Genomic DNA, 9,974 nt, shown 5'->3' on the forward strand with positions numbered 1-9,974 from the left:
AATGCGCTCTGTGTGGACTGGATCACCCCACCGGCGACAAAAAATGCCGGCAACGATTTTGTACTCCCTACTTGATTAAAAAAACGACAGTGGGAAAAGAAACAAAGGCAGGAGGAAAACGATAAGGGAAAACACTGCGGCCGACGTGGGGACACATCGTCCATACTCAAGCACAGCGAGAAGCAGGACAAGGAAGGCGATAGGCGTGATCGTTCCAGTTCCTTCCCGCGTCTCCCTCTTCACGAGCGACAGAGCAGGAAGGACTCAATCCGCGCATCTGGTGTCCGAGGTGATTCCACCGGGAGACAGCACCGGTCGAGATCGGAGTCTCCACGCCGAAGCCCAGTGCCGCGGGCCACCAGGACTCGAGGCATCGATCAAGGTCCACGTCTCGCAGCGGAAACCTTCCGCCGAGTGGAAACCCACAAAGCAAGGTGAGCTGGGCCAGCGCGGTCTGCCACAGCGCAGCTTCGCGGACGAACGCGGAAGGCGGTGGTAGCAAAGCTAGCTCGGCAGAAATAGAACAATCAGAAATCACTAAAATCAAACAGATGATGGCGATAGTACTTAGCGAAAATAAGGCCCTTAAAGCAGAAATTGCGAAACTCAAGGGCGCAAACGGGAATCTACTGGCCACGCCGCAGAATTCAGGCGCACCCCATCGCAGCCTCGCGCAAGCGAGCATTATACAGCATCAATCTCATAAAACATTGGTGAAAAACGAGCCGTCACAAATCCCCATATTAGAAGCTTCGTCTAGTGACGAGATGGACGAGTCGACACCTGAGTCGCCTGAGTCCCTCCCTCCGAAGCGCAGGGCGACTAACCAAGAACAAGGCCTCTCGAGAAGCCCCGAGGTATCCGGGGCAAGTGAATGGGGAAATCAAGAAATGATTAACCAATTTGGGGAAAGACTGAGCAAGATGCTAAGCAAAAAATTCGAAGCCATGCTGGCAAAATTCGCCGAAAGCATTGGTGCCAAAATCGATGCCCTGAACACGAGAGTGACACTACTTGAAACCGCCACCCGGCGCCTTAGCGTGGGAGGAGGAGGAGGCGCGGGCCCAATAACACCTACCAAACCCTACTCCAGACCCACTTCGGTGGAAAGTGCTAGAGCCACCCTCGAAAACGCTCAGCAAAGGAACTATGGCGCGGAATAAGACAAACAAGCTTGTCGTTTGGCAGTGGAACTGTCGGGGCTTCCAGCGCAAAAGGGGTAACGTAGAGCAATTTGTTAAAACCAAAAATCGAGATGATACGCCGGACGTTACTTGTCTCCAGGAGACGGGTGGCCCAGCAAAATTATAAGGCTATAAGTCCTACTGTGAGCTGGAGAATGATGCCTCGGATGATGAATCAAAAAAGAAATCGATTGTGGCGACCCACGTCAAGCGTAACTTGCCGGCCATACGGCGCGACATTGATGACGGCACAACGTCCGCGGATCACGTTCTTGTAGAAATAATACTAGACAGGAAACACAAGGTTGGCATGCAGTATCTTCATACTTAATATATACAGCTCCCCTCGTAAAAACCACAGATTTGCAAAGCTGTTCCGCAAAACACTAGAAATTGCCAAAGGAAACACATTGATAATCGTAGGGGACTTCAATGCCCATCATCCTGCGTGGGGATACAAGCGGGAAACGATAAAGGGAAGGAACCTTTGGCTTGACGCGCAGCAGGAGGGCCTTACCCTGATGACAGACCCCACGCACCCTACCCGGACAGGCAACAGTGTAAGTGGAGACACATCACCGGACCTTACATTCACGAAAGGTACACGAACAGACGCCACATGGCTAAATACACATGAAAACTTAGGCAGCGACCACTTCACAATTGCGACCACATTCGAGGCAGGGGTCGCAAAACACAAAGGGGGGAGGCGACCAAAAATTATCGACTGGGATATTTTCCGTCAGATCAGAACAGCCGAACTTGACTCAAGCGACAGCACTAGCACCCAACAGAGGGATATTGAAAATATCGAGGAATGGGCGGCACAGCTACGTAGTAGCGTAGCGCAAGCAACTAAAGACATACCAGAAGAAGCAAACCTCAGTCAGGCGGATGCTAAGCGACTGCACATGTGGGAGGCCAAGCACAAAGGCGACTATAAAGATGAAAGTTAAATCGTAGTTTACGCAGACGTCTGGCATCCCTGAACCGGGAGATTGATGACTATGCAAACCAACTAACACGGAAAAATTGGTACAGTACATGCGACAGCATGGAACCCCAGATTGGCCTCGCAAAAACTTGGAGCATTCTTCGCTGGCTTATTGACCCAGAAAATAGCAAGAACACTCAAAAGCACAACCTGAGCATCTTACTGCACCGATTCGAAGGCTCGGACGATGACCTAATAGAAACACTTCGGGATAGATATATAAGGATGAACGCCAAAGAGGAGCTTAAAACATACACGGGCAAGGAGAATGAATTCATGGACCGTCCCATCACGGTGGGGGAAGTACGAGGTGCCATTCAGGACCTCCGCACCAGATCTTCCCCGGGCCCAGACGGCATAACGAACAAGATGCTGCGCAACCTAGACGACGCCTCTGTCGGGGCCTTGACCCGGTACATGAACGTCTGCTGGGAACGAGGTCAAATTCCGGGGCAGTCGAAAACAGCCAAGGTGGTGATGATCCAGAAGCCCGGTAAAAAGTTGCAGATAGAGAACCTCAGACCCATATCACTTACGTCATGCGTAGGTAAACTAATGGAACATGTCATATTGAAAAGGTTTAATAGATACGAAGAAGAGTAAGGGCTTTTTCCCGAAACGATGATAGGTTTTCGCCCAAAATTGTCAACGCAAGACGTCATGCTCAGGCTTAAGCACAATATCATTGACGGAGATAATTGTTCCCCTTTAGATACTAGGGCAATTGTGGGGCTCGACCTAACCAAGGCCTTCGACAACGTAAAACACTCGGCTATATTAGAGAACATGGACAAACTAGGAATAGGCCGCAGGACGTATGAATACGTCAGGAACTTTCTTACGGATCGAACGGCTACACTTACCATAGGGGGGCTCCAATCGGCCACTTTGGAGCTCGGGAGCAGAGGTACGCCTCAGGGGTCTGCCCTCTCGCCCTTCGATTTCAACGTGGCCATGATGGGTCTTCCAGAAATCCTAAATGACATAGAGGGACTATATCACAGCCTGTACGCCGATGATGTCACGCTCTGGGTGGCCAGGGGTAGCGACGGGCATGTACAGGACACTCTACAACGGGCGATTGAGGCTGTAGAGGGGTATGTAGGACCGAGAGGCTTGAGTTGCTCCCCACAAAAATCTGAGCTGCTCATATATCGTCCGACCAGCAGAGGGCGCAAAATCGACTCGACCACTCCAAACATTCACCTTTTTGCAAGTGGTACTCAGCGTATCCCTACAGTTCAGAGTATAAGGGTTCTGGGCCTCAGAATTCAGGCCATTGGGCGAAACATACAAACCATACGCGCGCTGGAAAAAAGCGTCCATCAAACAATTCGGCTCATCTCGGCTCATCGCAAAGAGGCACCACGGAATGCAAGAGCATAACCTAATAAGACTGGTGCAGGCTTTCGTTTTAAGTAGAATCACATATGTTAGCCCTTACCTGAACCTAAAGCGGGATGAGGAGAACAAAATAAACGCTATGATAAGGAGAGCGCACAAACAAGCCCTCTGTATACCTGTAACAGCACCAAACGCACGCTTTGAAGCGCTCGGCCTCCATAACAACCTTATTGAGCTCATAGAAGCCCAGCTAACCGCCCAAATAGAACGGCTTTCTAAGAGTCAGACAGGGAGGAAAATACTAGATTCTGTCAACATAAACCACAGAGGAGCGCAAGGCGCGAAAGTCGAAATACCAGCGGAGATAGCGACCCACATACATATCCCTCCACTCCCTAAGAACATGCATCTGGTACATAACGAGGAGCGATGACAGGCCAGAGCCAGGGCTCTGCACAAAAGATACTCGAAATCCGAGGACGTTGTGTACGTGGACGCCGCCGAATATACCAGCCGCGACGCTATGGCCTTAACGGTAGTGAATCGACAGGGCGATTGCATCACCTCCGGCTCGGTCTGGACGACGGACCCGGAGGTTGGCGAGGAGGTGGCCATTGCCCTGGCAATGGTCGCGTCCTCCAAGACCAAAGTTATAGTAAGCGACTCCAAGTCGGCAATACTAAACTACGCGAGGGGCTGCATCTCACCCGAGGCGTTTCGTCTTCTAAAACCCGGCTTGACTATGGAGCGGGACGGCAAAATACAACTAATATGGGCACCGGCCCACTCTGGCCTGGCCGGGAATGAGTGTGCGCATGACGCGGCTCGAGGTTTCATTCACCGAGCCGATTTCGAAACTCCTGACACAGACGCGCACTCGATACGACGGTCAAGAAGGGACAGGCTGGTGTCCGACAGAGACATAGTTGACCATTATAGACTGGAAACGGCCAAATACCCAGCCCCAGACAAGACACTGAGCAAATGGCAGTCGGTAGCGTGGCGATGGCTGCAGACAGATTGTTTCCCCAATCCAGTGGCTTACAGCAGATGTTATCCAGGGCTCTATTCAGATAAATACAAGGCGTGCGGTGACAGGGCTGACCTACATCACATGGTATGGTCTTGCCCTCTCCGGAGAAATGACCCGCAAAGCAGTAAGGCAGGGCAGCCTGCACTCAGCATAAGTTCGAAGGAGCAGTGGGAGACCGCGCTACTCAGCTCCGACCCGGGTATCCAGACCCGGCTAGTCCAGATGGCCACGACCGCCGCCAGGGACCAAGGACTCCTGACCGACGGCTAAGCGACAAATCTGGGCAAATAAAAAGTTGTTCAATCCAATCTACTGTCAATGAGCATGTGCGTGATTTCTTCTTCTTGCTCAAGAGAAGTTCAGGCACTCGGTGCCAACTAACTACAGCATTTAAAAGAAACAACACGTAGTATGTCAAGGCAGGGGCAACACACCCGACTACCGCCAGTTTATTGTCACCGAAAAAAGTTCCCGCTAGTGGTGTAAGCTGAAGGGGCAGCTCTCGGTATGCATTGCTCGGAAGACTTCATTTCGAGGCTGCCGCGGTGCCCAACTTGAACTGAAGGTTAGGGTGGCGACTTTTCTTCGCGAGAATTGTGTGGCGTCTCTACAAAATGGGTGGGTGGCGACAACTTCAAGACGGCTCGCCGCATATACAGACCGGCTCTCCCGACGTTCCACACATGGTGTCCCATGCTTGGCTCTCGCTTCGTGATGGCACGGTCTTGTGAGTGGCCAAGAAGTGCTCCACAAGCGATTCCCCGGACTCTACTTAGGCCGAATTGCTGTGTGGGAGACAGCCAGGCAGAAGCGGTTGTCCGACAAGACACCAGACGGCTGTAATGGACAACCTTAGACAGTCAATGAAACCTGGAAGTGCAGAGGAAACGGCCAAGGCAATACAGTGAAAGAATCAAAGACAACGACCTGGAAAAAGAGGATGGACGCAAAGAAGTCCTTAGGTATCTAGAGGATTGGGGAGCACTAGGAGATCACAAGGGAAAAATTCTTCGGTAATACCAGAGTCCTTCAATGCTTTGAAGGACTCTGGTAATACCCAAGGGAGTGCATTGCTTTTTGAAGCCCGGGCTTCAGAAAGCAATGCACTCCGTTTGTGATTTCGGAAGAAAAACGCTTATCCGCGCACCGGTACAGGAAGAACTATGCGCAGGCTGCGGAAAGGAGCCAGAAACCATGCTACATATTGTAACGGAGAGCAAAGGTATCCGTCCAGTCCTCAGTGATGAAGCCATCCAGCCTCCGGAAGACCAGCCTGGGAAGACATGCGAACAAAGACAAAGAAGTCAGTCTACCACAAAAATTTCATAAAGGGTTTCATTTTTTTTGCGTGGTGATTGTACAGTGGTGTTACGACTAAGGTCACTGTTCAACATCATCCCGTTACAAGGGGAAGTTGCTAAGCATCGTCGTCATCATCAGACAAAGGAAATGCTTATAGGTTTAATAAAATGATGTGTAGCTTTTTTCCCCATTTTTAGTGCGCAAGGTAAGTGGGTCGACCTATATTCCGACTTAGACAGTATACTCATCTTTTGCCGGTCTCATTCCACTTTCTTACTGAAGACTTAATGCGTGCCTTCCCTCCAGCCTCGTCTAGAATCCCGTCACATGCTTGCCCCGACCAGGCCACGCCCAGTTGCCTCAACATGAAAGGTGATCAAAGATGCCACGTGCAATTAGAGGTCCACTGCACTAAGGCTCAACCAGGGCCTATAGGGCCCAAGCGCTGCAAGGGAAGGTGCTGGATTTCTGTAAACTCCGCAGGATTCCTTGAAATCGGCCATAATCGAACACACAGACGACATTGTGTATTCACCTCTATGTGAAAATACCCCAAAAAACTCTTTCCTAGCACTGAATTTGCTCTGTAGAATTCAACAGTGCCTGTATTTCACAACAGCACATGCGCTGCCAGTGAATCGCACTCGGCACACAGCTCTGTAGTTTTTTAATGGCGGTGTAGTGGCCCACACACCCACCCACCCTGAATGTCAAGAGAGAGAGAGAGAGAGAAAACTTTGACTGGACCAGAAGGAATTGATCAAGTGGAAGAAGGGAGTGCACAAGGCAGGGACTGTCTGGAGTCGCGGATAGGTGGACGGTAAGCAGCTTCAACTTGCCTGTACTACACCGAAGACAAGGAATGCAGCACATGCTGGTCCCGTATTTCAGCGGCGTGTCCTGTATATTTTTTCTGTATTCATGCAGGTTCGAGCGGCTTCCCATCCATGTGTGCACTGACTAACTCACAGACTAGATCCATTCACACGAGCACTTTCTCTCACCCCACCTGGCTACACACAGCCCATGTATCTAATTAAGTAACACGCAGAATATAAACTCTGTTTTCAACCGGGCGTCAAGTGTACGTGCTCACAAAACCAGCCCTCTCACCTTTTTCCTCCTTTCTTCCCGTTTGGGAGCTGTGGGTGAACCCGATGACCGACACCTACCTGAACACCCAGCGACCACTACTGCACTCTAAAATTGGTCACGCGTAGTAAGCGTGAAACACGCTGCTTGGCATCACAAACTTCTTTTTGAGCACCACGTGACTAAAAATACGTGTTGTTCTCTTCCTTCTAAGCGTGAAGCGGGTCGAGAAAACCCACATTGGCTTTCTTTTGCGCGTGATGCAGGAGTGTATGCGTTTGAACAGGAAAAAATCGCGCTTAAGAAAACCCCGCGTCGGCGATCGCGCCTTTCTTCATCACGCAATACTGGGATACATATATGGTGCCGTGCGGTGGGTTGCTGCATGCGGGTGTGACTCACGCTTCTTCTGCTTCTTTTTTTTTTAAACGCGAATGCATTGAAAGGCGGCGCTCGCTTCAGTAATTTTGGCGGGAAAACGTAGTTAAAGCCGTTGGAGGCGACAGCCGAAGCAGACCCTTTGTGCGTCGTGTCTGCCTGTCATTCAAGTGTGTGCTGCGCGGAGTGCTCGAAGCAACAACGTGATGAGTAACTTGACATCGACTGGCCCGTGTGGTGTGCCGCGCGGTAGGTGCGAGAACACCGAACTCAACTTTTCTTTCCGGGTGGCGTTGTTACAGTGGGCAGTCAGCTGTCATCCACGGTCACGTGGAACATCCAGGGAAGCGAATTATTTACGGACGTTTTTGTCATTAAGTATTTTAGAACTATTTTCGGAATAACGACGTCCTTAGTGTATTTTATAGGTCTTCCTAGCTATTGACCTAGGAAATTTGCATTAGTGCCAAGCCTAGTTCTCTTCGAAGCTTCTGTTTGACACGGGTCATGTGGTCGACCAGGAAAGATGACCATAAAGAAGGAAGGAGTGCGTTTCTCGTTGTCGTGGCTTGCGAGTTGTTTCTCTGCACATCGCGGCGGCAGTTTGTGTGTTGTTCCAGCTATCATGAACCAATTAAGCTTATTTAAAAAGCGCAACGAGAAGAAAACCTAGTGCATAATGTTTCCAGTACAGTGGAGTAGCGGCCAGCAATTTCTTTGTTAATGATCAAATATCGATATTTAATTAGCTAAATAACTATTTTTACAACTTGAGAAGTACTATCCCAATCATAAAAGTGTCAATTAGGCACTTGTAGGTACCCACGAGAGACATCTGACTGCGGTATTTTAACCGACGTGCATATAATTTATTCCGACTGATAAGGAAAGTCCGCGAAATATTAAAAAAATACCGCGTGGCTGAGGTTCAGCTGGTTCAGCCCGCAAAGCAGTGCCCTCGAACAGGCTCCCTCTGATTTAGCCGGAATGCAATAAAGAGAAAGAAAGAACAAATCGCGACCGAGTTTGTGCCTTCTGCCACATGCGCCCCGCAAAACTTGCTGTTGCTGCTCCTTCCATATATATGCCATCATCAAGGTGATGCGCTGCCTCTTGGGGCGTGTGACAGGCAAAGCAGGTGATTTCAATCAGCTTATTTGAAAGCGCTAATTTACGACGCGGGCGGGCCGCAACTCCACTGTACAGGCATGGACAATGGAAATACCAACCGCGGAACGCACGGCCGAAGATACCGGTGCCGTCACCTGGCAGCGGCCGGGGAAAAGAAACGGACATGCGCAGCAGAGGTGTCGAGAGCGAGGCTGCGTGCCCCACTGCGATATGTTGCCCTTACCTCGCTCGCACGCTCGCCTTGTCGCCATGCCGCAAGAGCGCTGCAAGCACTGCAAGATACCGCCGTCGCCGTGCTGAGAGCAATGCGGCACGTCATTACTTGAAGCTGCGGCCAGTGTTTGTGCGGAAAGCGCGTGCACGCTCTCGGAAGGCATACTGTTCAGTGAACCAGCGCACAGAAATGAAGACAAAAATAAATGCATGCCGCCCAACTTCTGATGGCTTTGCAATGTTTTGCGTTCGTGCTGCAGTGGCTCGGGAATAGAACAATGATCTGGCTGCAAAGAACACGCTTTTGTTTGACGCAGTCATGGCTTAGTCACATCGCGCATTTGGTGCTTGTAAAAAACAATAAAAATTTCACCATCTTCCCGTAGGGGAACCCGGAGTAGTATATATGCGCAGCAGCCAAGGGGTCGACTCAAGTTCCCATTAGTTTTCAGTTCGATCGCGGCGTCGCTGGAGGAGAATGAGATACCATGGAGATACCGCGGAGCTACAGTGGCGCCCCCAGCGGAGTATGCAGCGGCTACCGTCGCGTCGCTAACCCTAAGCTGTTTCGCATTTTCGCGCGCGGAGCCGCAGGTGTTGCCATTCGTTGCGCAATCTCGGAGAGGAGAGGAGCTTCGGAGAGGAGGAATGTCTCGCATACTACTCAGGGTTCCCTTACGGGAAGATGACGGTGGTTGAACGCGAAGCTATCCCGTGATGGATTCTTTGGTTGGCCAATCCCTAGGGGCATCCTGCCACAATCATCATCAGCGGTGCCTGGCCAGGCATGCGCAGTGGGTGTGCAGACGGCGGACAATGACAAGGGAGGGAGGGACACAGCCCCGAGCATGAGATGCTCCGCATCTAATATACCACCAGAATTTGTCTCCAATTATACATATTGACTGCAAGCACTGTGTGCGCTGGTATAATTACTAACAGAATTCTAATATTTATAAAAATTAAGAAGTTAAGCAGCTCCAACCATTCTATAGGCCAGTTGCCCTTGCAGAACAATGTCGACGCGGCCCGATTCTTTTTTTTTTCCGCTGGCACCTCAGTGGTTGTGGAACCAGAGCGGATAGCAGTGAACATGGCTTTGGGCATTACACGGGTGTCTACTGTTATTTGCTCAAGTTACTGCACCACACATGAAAAGATGTGTCGGCAATGTGACGCCGGCACTGACAGGAAGCAGGGGCTCGTGTGCGCAGAGAACGCAGTGCTCGCAATTATCTTGCGCCGCATCGCTAACGGAATTGTTTTCAGCACTCATGCGGCATTGCGACAAGGCAAACGTGGG

This window comes from Haemaphysalis longicornis, unplaced genomic scaffold (assembly GCF_048455015.1).
Source record: "Haemaphysalis longicornis isolate Haplotype H1 unplaced genomic scaffold, Haemaphysalis longicornis Haplotype H1 scaffold_13, whole genome shotgun sequence".
NCBI lineage: Eukaryota > Metazoa > Arthropoda > Arachnida > Ixodida > Ixodidae > Haemaphysalis > Haemaphysalis longicornis.